The sequence below is a fragment of the Electrona antarctica genome (genome assembly GCF_951216825.1).
Source record: "Electrona antarctica genome assembly, chromosome: 20".
Lineage (NCBI taxonomy): Eukaryota > Metazoa > Chordata > Actinopteri > Myctophiformes > Myctophidae > Electrona > Electrona antarctica.
In genome coordinates, this window is record NC_136801.1 from 26127155 (window position 1) to 26140011 (window position 12857).

At 42.8% G+C, this 12857-nt stretch overlaps 1 protein-coding gene across 1 annotated transcript in view; it reads left to right on the forward strand.

Annotated features, from left to right (window-relative positions):
* Positions 1–258: 258 nt before the first annotated feature.
* Positions 259–12857, forward strand: part of LOC306913229 (supervillin-like) — a gene marked incomplete at its 3' end in the record, with an annotated part of 28227 nt that continues 15628 nt past the window's right edge. The window contains exon 1 of the mRNA XM_079489819.1: positions 259–410. The remainder of the gene's footprint in view (positions 411–12857) is intronic.

Consider the following 12857-nt stretch of genomic DNA (forward strand, 5'->3'; position numbering starts at 1 on the left):
CTATCATGGTTCAATCATGATACTTGATTCCCCCTGTGATCTCATGTGCCCATCCACCCCCATCACTCTGTATTCAATTGATCTAGCCTGGTGCTAGTAGAGTGGGAAAGCACCGTTCTAAATTTATCAGTGACCCTCTCCCCTCCACCTCCCCCTCCACCCCCCCCTGGTTCATGCCTGCTACAGATGCAACACATGCTCTCCTGGGGGGGTGGCCATGCCTCAGGGCCGGCCACTCGTTGCTGTAGAATGTCCCATTAGTCCCTCCAGACTCCAGAGCTCTGACCTTCCCCTGGACTGTGGAACTAGCAGACCCCATAAAGACTCCAAAAGACACCTTCCCCAAAGACTTGTACTGTATACCTTCACACACAATGGCTTTCAGTCCCGCCTGAGAAGAGGACCTTGAAGTAAGTAGGTTTTCTTTGATCACTGGCCAAAAGTTTTTATTGCAGAGAGATTTCCTGACTGTTGTAATATTTCACCTTTTGTGGGGAAGGTTTATGTTTTTAATGTTAATATTTTGATTAAATTACGCGTCAGCTTGGACAAAGAAATATTTTTGGAAACTATGCTATACAAATTGTTAAATGATCTTCGTGTAGATGTAGAAGAAAATACGGAAGTCTCATCGCATTGTGTTTCTATCTTTTCTACTGGAAGTTAATTTTGCTGAGTGTCCCTGAGAAGGCAGGGATTTTGACTTGATGAGATGTTGATATATAACTGTCAGGTTAATTTTAAGGTCTCTGAGCGCTTCAGATCCACTTTAGATCCTACACTACCTATTTTGACAACTAGCTTTCCGGCAACAAATTATATCCGTCTGTATGGGACTTCTTAACGTGCCGTTTCTCAGTGATTTGTTTACTTTGTGTAATAATGGCTGATATGGCTTGATGTTTCCAGTCCCTTGTAACAGGAATCGATACAAATCCAGTTCATATTTCCATAGTTTACTTTATCTACTCTCTCTGAGTCTGTAGTATTGAGGAGTACAGGAATGGGGTGAAGTGGGGATTAGGATTTTGGGGTCTAGAATGCTTCTCCATGTGTGATTCATTCACTGAACTACAGCTGTTCATTGTACAGCACCTGCTCTCGCTCTATCAGGATCCTCAGACATAAATAGAGTGGTGCCTAACAGGGCCACACACACACGCGCGCACACACACAGACACTACGAACACAGACAGGGTTCGATTTGTAAGAAAAAATAAAGAGATATGGTTAGTCGTACAACAAATGGCACGTAGATCTGCTATTTTCACTATTATTGAGCACCAATAGTATGGAAAACTACAGTATATGTTGACACTGTAGGGGGGGGGGGGGGGTGTGTGTGTGTGTGTGTGTGTGTGTGTGTGTGTGTGTGTGTGTGTGTGTCCTAATGGTAGCTGCTGTGTTTATTTTCACAGCTTCTCAACTAAACACATTACTTAATTGGCAGATGATGATCTAATTTAGCAAAGTAGAGCCGTGTTAGACACTGTGAAACATTGACTGTTGGGCTCACTGTGTCACTGCTGTGTCACGTTTCCTTTCTCAGCTGTTTGTCACCGTGTCAGCCAGACTTGGAGATTTAGGGCTGCATTGTCGTCACCGCTAAACCCCTTATCCCTAAACTTCTTTGCCTTTTTTTTACTATTTTGCTAAACATTTTTGAATAGTTAAAATGGCCAGTCTACAAGCTCACAACGTGTCAATGTAGATTGGCTGGTTGAACTATTCAAAAATGTTTTGCAAAATAGTAAAAAAAGGCAAAGAAGTTTAGGGATAAGGGGTTTAGCGCTGACGAAAATGGAGCCCTTAGGGCTCTATCTTGTGCCATCCCTTACCCCTTATCCCTAAACTAATTAGCCATTTTTTACTATTTTAAAATATAGTTCAACTAGCCAATCTACATCAACACATTGTGAACTATTTTAAAATAGTAAAAAATGGCAAATTAGTTTAAGGATAAGGGGTAAGTGGTGGCGCAAGATATAGATGTTAGCTCGATGTTTTCTCAATGGATTGCGTTGATTAGTGGGCAGACAGCCAGCCAGCCAGCCAGAGGAAGTGTTTATATGTGTGGGTTTAGAAAAGGTATGATCTGTCCAGCAGATGTCTGACATGAGGCTAGGCCATCTTGTTGAGAGTGCATACAATTTGTCTATATTTGGAAATTGATTTCATTATCTCATGCTAATGTATTTTTCACCATACGCTGTCAACAGAATTTACGCTTATTGACTTGTATGAATATGCTCTGGTCTTGATCTAGCATATCCCATGCAATACCAAATAATTGAAAAACACTAGTAGTACATTTACTGACTTGACCACTGGGAGCTTGTTAGTATTTGGTAGCGATGCCAATGGAAACAATTGCAGTCAGCTCAGATATTTGCTGGCTGACCCCTGTTCATCAGTTGACCAGTTTCCAGTTTCATTGTGAAGGCGTTCATTAGCCAGTGTGGACAGAGACACCGTTACTACACATGTCTCATCCCGTTGCTAAAAGGCTTACTGAACTCTCTGGACATACAGTATGTGTTATCACCGAGGGTTGTGTTGAACATACTGTAGGACTGACGGGTTCAAGTGGTGCAGAATATGTCCCAAGGCCATGTTATTTTGTTTGCACTTCTGCTAGGTCAGTCACCGTAGATCTGCAAGTGCAAGCCTCCAGACAGTGAACGCCAGAGACTAGCATACTGTAGAAGCACTCGTCCAATTTACCATTTGTGAGTTTTGCGACTGGAAGTTTCCTATCTAATGAATTCTAATCTTTTTATTACAACTGTTGTGTGTATGTATCGGAGTCCTCCCTGCTCTAACACTACAGAAATGCCTGTCAATGCATGTCACTTTTAGAGATTTCCTGAACATGCAGTATAATATCCACACCTTGTCTGTCTACTCTAATGTAACGTCTTGGGCCAATTATTTGGCCTCTTATTGTATTCATGCCTTTTGTACCTGCACAAGAGTGATACAGCGTTTTATTTTTAAATGATTTTTTGTGGCTTTCGCCTTTATTTTATATGTTTTATGGAGGGACAGACAGTAGGCTGACAGGAAATGGGGAGAGAAATGGGGGGAAGACATGCAGTAAAGGCCGTCGGGATCGGGAGTCGAACCCGCGGCTCACTGCCAGACTGGATTACCAGCCAAGGTGCCTGGACCATTGAGCCATGGCCCCGGCCGAGTGATACAGTGTTAAACACAGTATTGAGTTTACAGTGGGTTCCCTCCTTGCCAGATTTCAAATGATTTAGGGTTTATTTCTGCAGAAAATGAGGTCTGTGGTTCACACACATAAGCCCAAGAGAGTTCCACGTGTTGTTCTGGAGGTAGCTGTAAAAGAGATGTGTTGAGTTTAAACATCCTCCTTGTCTGTTGCTCCTCAATGAGAGCTGGTAGAACAGGGGGAAACATGCTCCAGCTGTCTGTAGGTCTACATTCATCGACATTGCACTTTATATCTTCATGGAGGAAGAGACTGAAGACGTCTTCCCCAATGCCTTCCAGGGGCTTTTCTGCCCTGAGGGTCTTACAAATGGCTTTATGTCTCATTTATTTTAACTCCCACTTTTAAATCTAATTAGTGGCACTTGGCCAGTCTACCCCTGAGCCACTGCCGCCCATGCATGGTATGGTCGATTGTATCCACTTGTGAATATATGTATAGCTACTCTGCCCATGTGTTTATGGGTGTGCTTGTAAATGTTTTGCTACTGTGCTGTTTTGTGGATTCATCTAATAAACTTGGACTTGATTTTATTTTATTTTTATGGGGGCAGCGGTGGCCTAAGGGTTAGAAGAGCGCCCTTGTTGCCGAAAGTTTGCCGGTTCGATTCCAGGAAAAATCTGGGTGGGGAAGTGATTGTCATCACTCACCCAACACTGCTGAAGTGCCCTTGAGCAAGGCACTGAACCCTCAACTGCTCCCCCTGGTGTGTGTGTGTGTGTGTGTGTGTGTGTGTGTGTGTGTGTGTGTGTGTGTGTGTGTGTGTGTGTGTGTGTGTGTGTGTGTGTGTGTGTGTGTGTGTGTGTGTGTGTGTGTGTGTGTGTGTGTGTGTGTGTGTGTGTGTGTGTGTGTGTGTGTGTGTGTGTGTGTGTGTGTGTGTGTGTGTGTGTGTGTGTGTGTGTGTGTGTGTGTGGCCTCGCTGTACTGTATCCTTGCTCAGAAGATAACAGTAAGAGAATGGGATAAATTAACTTACTGTATCATCTGTGGGTTAGAAGAAGCCCCTCTCACAGCCCCTAGAGGCTGTGCCGCTCCTTATCAGAAGATGTGGTTTATGGCCGTGTGTCCAGTGTCCACCATAGCACCATAGCAAGGCAATGTTCTGAAACATTCATCCAAAAGCCCACATTTTCACACTCGGCGCCTCATCACACTGTTGGTGTTTCTAGCATAGCATAACTATGCAGCACTCCCATTAAACAATTCAAAACGTATGCTGTGCCCAGAAAAAAGAAAGAAAAAGCATAAACAATAATGAGTGGTGCTTGGAGGAATAGCCATGGGGGGTCACCAAAACATTACAATAATGGGGGGCTTTTAGCATGTTTGGCTAACGGCGAATGTCCTCGTAAAATGCGATATTCGGGGCTTGATTAGAGCTTAATTTGACTTGGATATGAAAATAAACTATGATCGCATAGCATCGGGGACAGATGACTGTGTAACACAGTGCAGAAAGATAGCGGATGTTGATACCTGTTTAACCGGAAACGACGACACCAGATTCGGTCAAAATCGGCATAATGGTGAAGTTACCGCCACCATCAGGACTGGGTGTCTAATACTATATGATTGTCCCGTAAATGAGATATAGTGTGTATATCACAGATTTTTCTATTGGCATTAAAATTATGAATTAAAAATATGAATAGAGCTGGCAGAAGGCACTGAAAAGCTGCTATTGGGGTGGCAGTCCAAGGTTAAAATGCAATAGACAAAATAATTAACGGTTCAATTTATCATATGTTTTGAGTAATGACTCAAATATTTGTGACACGAACACGCTCATTGCAAATTAAAACCGTTACCTGACCCAAGTTAACTTTGATTGCAATCTATTACCCCATATCCCTTGAGCTTGGTCGCGTGTCTGCTAGTACTTATCCCCCCACTAACGGGAATCATCAGCTCTGATCAAACTGAGCTGGAGCTCTGAAAGAAAAAGAACAGGCATCTGCGATAAGCTTCAACGCTGATTGAGATTTGGGCCTTCCCTTAAAAAAAAAAATTTAATCTTGGATTCTGTGCAGCATGATTCTTCAGATGCTTTTTATTTGCGTTTCAGAAGGAGGTCTGTGGCCACTTTATGGGTGCTGACGGAGTATATAAGTACAGGGTGCATACTGTGCTGACAGACCATAGATGGACAGTCTGCCTCCTTTTGCCTTTTCATTGTACAGTTGTGATATGGCTTCTCCATCAACTTCCAACTTTGGCCATTTGGAAAAGCACCATTTCTGTAGTCGACAAATGCAAATTCACAAATGCAATTTCTGGACTATGAGTTGGCCATAGGCATCTCTGTGTAGTGAAAATCTTTTTTTTCTTTTTTGAGTGGTGTAAACCACTCCTACAACTGGCTTTGTTGTGCAGAAAAAATGAGCATGGTTGCTATGTTCACCCTGTTCACCCGGGTGTGATTTCATACAACTGGCTTTGTTTGTGCAGAAAAAATGAGCATGGTTGCTATGTTCACCCTGTTCACCCGGGTGTGATTTCATTACGTCAGACATGATTTCATTACGTCAGACAGGCTAAGACCTTACACCACTCAGTTCACACGGGTGTGATTTTTTTAATATATGCTTTCGCCTTTATTTTAATTTTTTTATGGAGGGACAGACAGTAGGCTGACAGGAAATGGGGAGAGAGATGGGGGGAAGACATGCAGTAAAGGCCGTCAGGGAGTCGAACCCGCGGCACACTGCCAGACTGGGTTACCAGCCAAGGTGCCTGGACCACTGAGCCATGGCCCAGGCCGTGTAGTGAATATCTGTTTAAATAGAATATATGGTTTGGAACGTCCAATTATTATTTTTTTCCCCAAAAAGTAGTTCATAGCCTAAAGAGATGAAGATCGAGGGGAGCCATAAATTACCATGCTATATTCGTCTACTTAACTTATGTAACTATTATAGTATGCCTGTTCAAAAGTCATTATTATGAATGGCTTTAAGCCCTGTAATAAATGTTTGTTATTCGTAATATTTCAGAAACATCCACTGTGAAGTTGTGGTTCACTGATTCTTCCCAGTCCGTTCTGTGGAAATAGGTGTTTGCTGCCAGGCTCCCATAGTGATGTTACAGATGGATTTGAGTACGCTAATGGCAGCCTCTTCTCCACTGGCCAACATAACGTTCTTTCGATCGCCCCCCCCCCCCAAACACATTTCTGGAGAGAAATGAAATGAGTACAAGCTTTCCGAGCAGCGTCTCTCCATTCCACTTTTGTGTTCCCGTTCTCTAAACGAAGCTGGATGACAGGTTCCTGGGAAGATGTTCCCAGATGGAAACGGCACCAGGAATTCACTGGCAAACGGAATCGGTGGACATTTCTGGTGCTCTAGTCTAGATCCATCCTCACCAGATGTGCTCTCGCTCAAATTCTTTCTCTTTCTGTAATCTGTTTAGCTCCGTGTCTCTCTCTAGCTTGCTGTCTTTGTCTTTCTTTCGTCTCTGTCTGACTCTCAGTCATCAGTCACTCACTCACACTCACTCTCTCTCTCTCACACACACACACACACACACACACACGCGCGCGCACACGCGCGCGCACACACACACACACACACACACCAAGTCTACTCTACGCTGTTATGTGAGCAAACATATGAGGTGTGAGGGCGAGTGTGAGAATTCTCTTGGGTGTAGACATTTTCCCCAGGGCTGTGCATGTGTGGTATACAGTAGATCAAATGCCCTAGTTGAAGATCACATCATTATTGGGTGCTTCCAACCACAAACTGTTGTGCAAGACCACTTTGGTACAGTACGAGGTTTGGTGATGCTTTATATTGTCTGAATCAACTAACTGTTTGTTTACGTACTAAAAGAGTGACTTTGAGAGCTGTTTCAGCATACAATGTAAGTCAATGAGGAGCATATTTTGAATGATCAATTTCTAATCACTGGAGCAATTATTTTTGATTTCTTGTCCATTTGGAATTACATCATGGCAAGGTTACTACCCAAACCTCTACCAAAGTGGTCTTGCACTTTAGTAAGAGTCAACAGTGATAAAATGTCATCCAACCACAACCTGAATACTCAAGATAATTACCTCCAGTAACCTTATCGGCGATGTTTGTAATGTTTACCTCTAGATATATGGTGTTGTAATGTTTATTTTTTGAGTGGTGCAACCACTCCTATAGACAGCTATGTGTGTCCCTGGGTCTGTCTGTCTGTCTGTCCAAGCACAAAAATAGGGTTATAGCGTCTGTTCACCACCAAGTGTCACTGTCGCACAGCCTAAGACACAGACACACACAGGCCAGGGAAGATGGCTTACAGTACAGTACAGTACAGTACAGTACAGTACAGCGTACAACACCACTCACTTCAGACGGTCTGATTTATATATATGTATATATATATATATGTATATATATATATATGTATATGCCGGAGAACCCAATATGATCACCAACATTAGGTTATAAAATGTATTTTGGGGGTATGCCTTCATACAGTATGAAGGCACAATCTCTGCCGGGCTCCTTGAAGCATTCCACTCTTCATAGGACACTGTTATCTGCTTTATTTTAGGAGACCCATGCTGATGTGCATCTGTGTTGGCCCACAGCTGATGCGAGTCTTATCTCGGCCCTATCTATCTTCAGAAGGGATACAGTGCCGTTTCAAAGACTTACGTCCCTTATGAAAGGAACTATATGTATGAAGCTCTGGAACCAGGAATGTCTTTCAAAGTTCGAAGTTTATCCGACCTTCAAAGTGCATAAAGACAACGGCATTTAAGACCTTCGCTGTTTAGTCTTCTAGGGTATTGCCTCAGTAAATCTAGACTTGCCCTTACAGTAACACTCACACAATCCTAACATAATGTGTTTTTGTGTTCGCATCTGAATGATATTTGTTTGAAGTGAACTTTTGGAATTTCACTTCAATACAGTAGCCTTAGGCTATTGACTACTCGCATCAAAACCCCAGACCATATTTCACCGAGTCCTACTGATGTGTTTGTTTGGATGAAAATGTATTGTTTTTTAATGCACCTCCTTTACTTATTTAGAGCTCAAGTGGCACATTGGAAAATCTGTTTGCTTTATACCAAACTCCCATTATGCTAGTACAATACATCAAACAATATCACAAATGCAGTTTTAGTCTTGGTTCGCCACCGCCCTCTTTAAATGCCCCCTTTTTTTTTTTTGCGTGAGCAGCATGAATATCTTTACCTCTCGTTCCCCTTTCCCACCCTCCCATCTGAATTTATGGCCGTGCAGTGTAGGCCTGAGTTCTGTTATGTGTCTGCAGAGACTGCATGGCCAGGCCAGCTCGCTGGACCACTGTGCTGCTCTCTCGCCAGAAAAGACAGATATCTTTCCTGTGGGATGCTGTAAATCTGGACTTTATTTTAGAGTACTAAGAACGAGCCCAGACCTTCTCGTTTCTTCTCATTTCTGCCACTAGCAGACCTACCGGGTAGCCTCCTTGAGCTTGAGTTCATTTTCGGTGCAATGGCGACGATCTGGTAATAGTTATGTTGTTTAACCCATTCTGACCTGAGATCAGATTCTAAAAACGTCTTCTACATCCTGACAGTTTTCTGAAAAAGCTATGTAAGTCCTTCGATTTTTCAAAAATAGCAGACCTACAAGCTATGAGCTTGTAGATCTGCTATTTTCCAATAGCTAAAGCACAACATAATGCTAACACCAAAAGGGGTTCCCGCCCAAAATGGGTTAAAATGAACCTATTGATGACTGCACATGTGAAATTGTAGAGCCATAACGAGCTAGACTTTGAACTTCAACATCTGTGTTGATAAATGATTGGTGTAGAGGTTTGTTATTGGGTCTGTTTGTTATTAATATGGTTCCTCAGATATTCAGACCAATATATCGGTCTGGACAATATATCTGCAATTATTTAAAAGAAATTGACGACACAATTATGCAGCCGATGTGTCCAGGTTTTTGAACACTTTTTCCCTATTTTGGGAATGTCATCCGGTGTCACAAATGGCAGATCTACAAGCCCACGACGTGATTCATTGTGAGCAGATATACTTAATTGAACTTAAACATTTGTGGTGTGATTGGAGGGCTTTGTTATTTTTAAGTTTTTTGTGTATTGGCATGCTTGTTTCTATAACCTTTGAAGTGTGTTCTTGTGAAGTAGGCCTAATGCCTCTTAATGCAACACTACATGCTTTTGTGTTCACCACATGTGCATCAGCATACATTTTAATGAACTCCTCTTGTGAACTCGGGATGGGTTGTCAAATAAATACCACTAATTATTTCCCCTCTTATGTCTGTAAACATCTGTGTATTTGTTTGCCATGCTTCTGTTCCGTGCACATTTGTTTCTGCCTATGGTATCTTGTGGGTTTTTTCGAGGCCCATTACTGTTTTCAATAAACCCCTAGTTACTACAATGCACCTTCGAAAATTAGAGTGCAACAGCTGCAGCCTGCACGGTCTTGCCCATCCTTGGCAAGCGAAGAGTCGTCATCGTTAATGACGGGGTAGAAGGGCTCGTTTGTAGGACTGATCTCATCCCTGTTGTAGCTGCAGGTGAGTCATACAAACAAACCTCAGCTGCAGGCAGACTGCCAAACGGCCAGACAGCTGACAGTGATAAGCACAGTGATAGTGTGACGACATACGATATAACAGTATGTGTTTGAATGAGGAGACAGACTGTGATCCTATTTCATGTCATAGGTTGATTGTTCAGGCTCTGTGATATTTGATAGGCTGTGCATGGACAACCAGGTGATTAACACTGTGACTGATGAATCCTGAACAGACGAGTCTCAGGCATGTCATCAGACTGGATCAGCCTGCTACAACCTAACCTGCTACGTACTTGTTGTGGACCCTGCATTGTGCCTATAACGGGCACAATGCAGTCCGATAGTGCTGTATCAGGCTCTCTTGTACTACTGCTATTATTGGAGTACTGCCTGCAGTGTCCAAGTATCCAGTGGTCATTCAGGTCAACACCTTGTGCTCTGTCTTCTACAGAATGACTGAGTGACAGCCCGGGGCGCATGGCACTGTTAATGGTTATATTCAGATCAGAATTTTATTTTTAGATGATAAAGAAACTTATGAATACGTTAATCTTTGTGGAAACATTCTTTATGATCAAATCTGATCATATATATTTTGTGAATGGTAGGTCGAATGTGTGGAAAATGGGCATTACTTATTGCTGTGGCTTTGTTGTGGCTTGTTGTGACACATCAATCATATCCAACTTTGAATCACGATGACAGTTTGTTTCAAATGAACATGCGTAGTTGCGTACCTACATCATGATTTGATTAGATTTAATGTGACTCAAACGGCTTCCCTTTTTAATAAATGAATAGTCCTATCTCCGTACATAAGCCTAATTTAATACAACATCTGAGCAAAGCCACTGGTCTTCACTCTGACAGGGGGGTAGGCCATTCGTTTCAGACCAAAAAAAGCATCAATTTGATGTTTGAGTCCATGTAATGAAATGAAATGATAGTAGCACTGTCCATTTTCAGGCTTTTGCTGCACAATGTCACAGTACCAGCTCCACAAACTCAGTGACAGACAAAGTTGCATCAACACCATAAATGAATTATCCCCAATAGAGCTATACATCAGTCATTTAGCTTTTTTTTAGACTGCGACAAAAACCCAAGTGAGGGCAACTTTGTAGTGCATCACATACAGTGCGTGTCAGTGTGTAGCTTCATGTCACTAGCCTAGTATCCTGTTAGTTTGTCACCACTAGTGTGAACACAGCATGGGGGTGGCGCTCGCAGTGCTTACACAAAGCAGGTGGGTCACTTCACAACACTCCATTGTTTCCAATGCACACTGAATGGCAAGGGGGGAGAGAGAGAGGACCAGGTCACCTGGCACACAGAAAGATGATGACGGGACATTTCTTGATTTATTTTTACCTTCATTTCCTTTTACCCAACTCATCCAACAGGCCAGATTTAACCCTGCCAGCAGTTTGACACCCCTGATCTAGGGCCTCTTCCAGTGATTATTTAATATATATGCCCTAGTCTTGTTCAATTACTAATAGTAGTTGAGTAGTCAGTAGTCAATAGTAGTCAGTATGTGTACTATTAACACAAATACTACTATACTTATAATACACATTTATTAATTATATTACTATTATATTGGTTCCGATACTAATATAACTGCTTCTGCCTTTTACTTTCCCTGCATCTAAAGGTCCCCACTCCTCACACACCGAGCGTGTTTTTTTGATTTTTAGCGGCATTTCTCCATCGGTTTTCCGAAAAACGCGTCCAGTGTGCAACCACCTTAACTGATTACTTTTCTTTCTCGCCAAGGAGTGGAAGTAAATCAGGTGCCCTCTATTCTTCCCAGAGGGACCCATCAGCACCACATTTCCCTGGTGACAGAGCCCAGTCCTCAGCTCAGTGGTGCTGCTGTGGAGACATGGTCATGAATGTTAAGTGTCTGACAGAGTCTAAAGGCACTGCAGAGGAATGATGATGTTCATAGTGGTAACAAAGAAACTGGAATACAAATCATTTTCAATGAAAGTCAGCAACAAAGTGGCGCCTGGCACATTGCGTAACAGGGTGTATATATATGCACTACAAAAAACCTTGTACTACTTTGTAATTTTTTCTGTGCTCCAATGAGGCAGCGAAGCATCAATCATGTTTTTGTTTCAACATTTCTACTCTCCTTTCTCTCTCCCCAGTCCCCACTATTTGTGCTCCGTTCTATAAATGGAACTAAAACTCATTCTTGCTGTCAACCAGGTCCCTGTTATTTAACCCTATACCCGTTTCATTGTTACACACTTTGACTTTAGCAACACTTAACCCATTTTGGGGCGGGAACCCCATTTGGTGTTAGCATTATGTTATGCTTTAGCTATTGAAAAATAGCAGATCTACAAGCTCATAGCGCGGCACCGAGTGCCGCGCTATGAACTTGTAGGTCTGCTATTTTTGAAAAATCGAAGAACGACTGACATGGAAACATAGCTTTTTCAGAAAACTGTCAGGATGTAGAAGACATTTTTAGAATCTGATCTCAGGTCAAAATGGGTTAAAACTGCAACTTGATGGCAATGTAGCCGGCCATGCTTTATTGTGTAGATGGATACCTTTATTGATCCCACGGGGGAAATTTGTGCGCCAGAGACGGCGTCAGTTCCTCAAGAGCATACTGTACGTTGCGAGTAGCGGCCACACCATCCCTCATACTGTACGTTGCGAGTAGCGGCCACACCATCCCTCATACTGTACGTTGTGAGTAGCGGCCACACCATCCCTCAACATACTGTACGTTGTGAGTAGCGGCCACACCATCCCTCATACTGTACGTTGCGAGTAGCGGCCACACCATCCCTCATACTGTACGTTGTGAGTAGCGGCCACACCATCCCTCATACTGTACGTTGTGAGTAGCGGCCACACCATCCCTCAACATACTGTACGTTGTGAGTAGCGGCCACACCATCCCTCATACTGTACGTTGCGAGTAGCGGCCACACCATCCCTCATACTGTACGTTGTGAGTAGCGGCCACACCATCCCTCAACAGGCACTGCACTATTATACAATTCTGGGATCTCGGCCTGTAATTTCCATCTCTTGTTAACGTGAGTAACT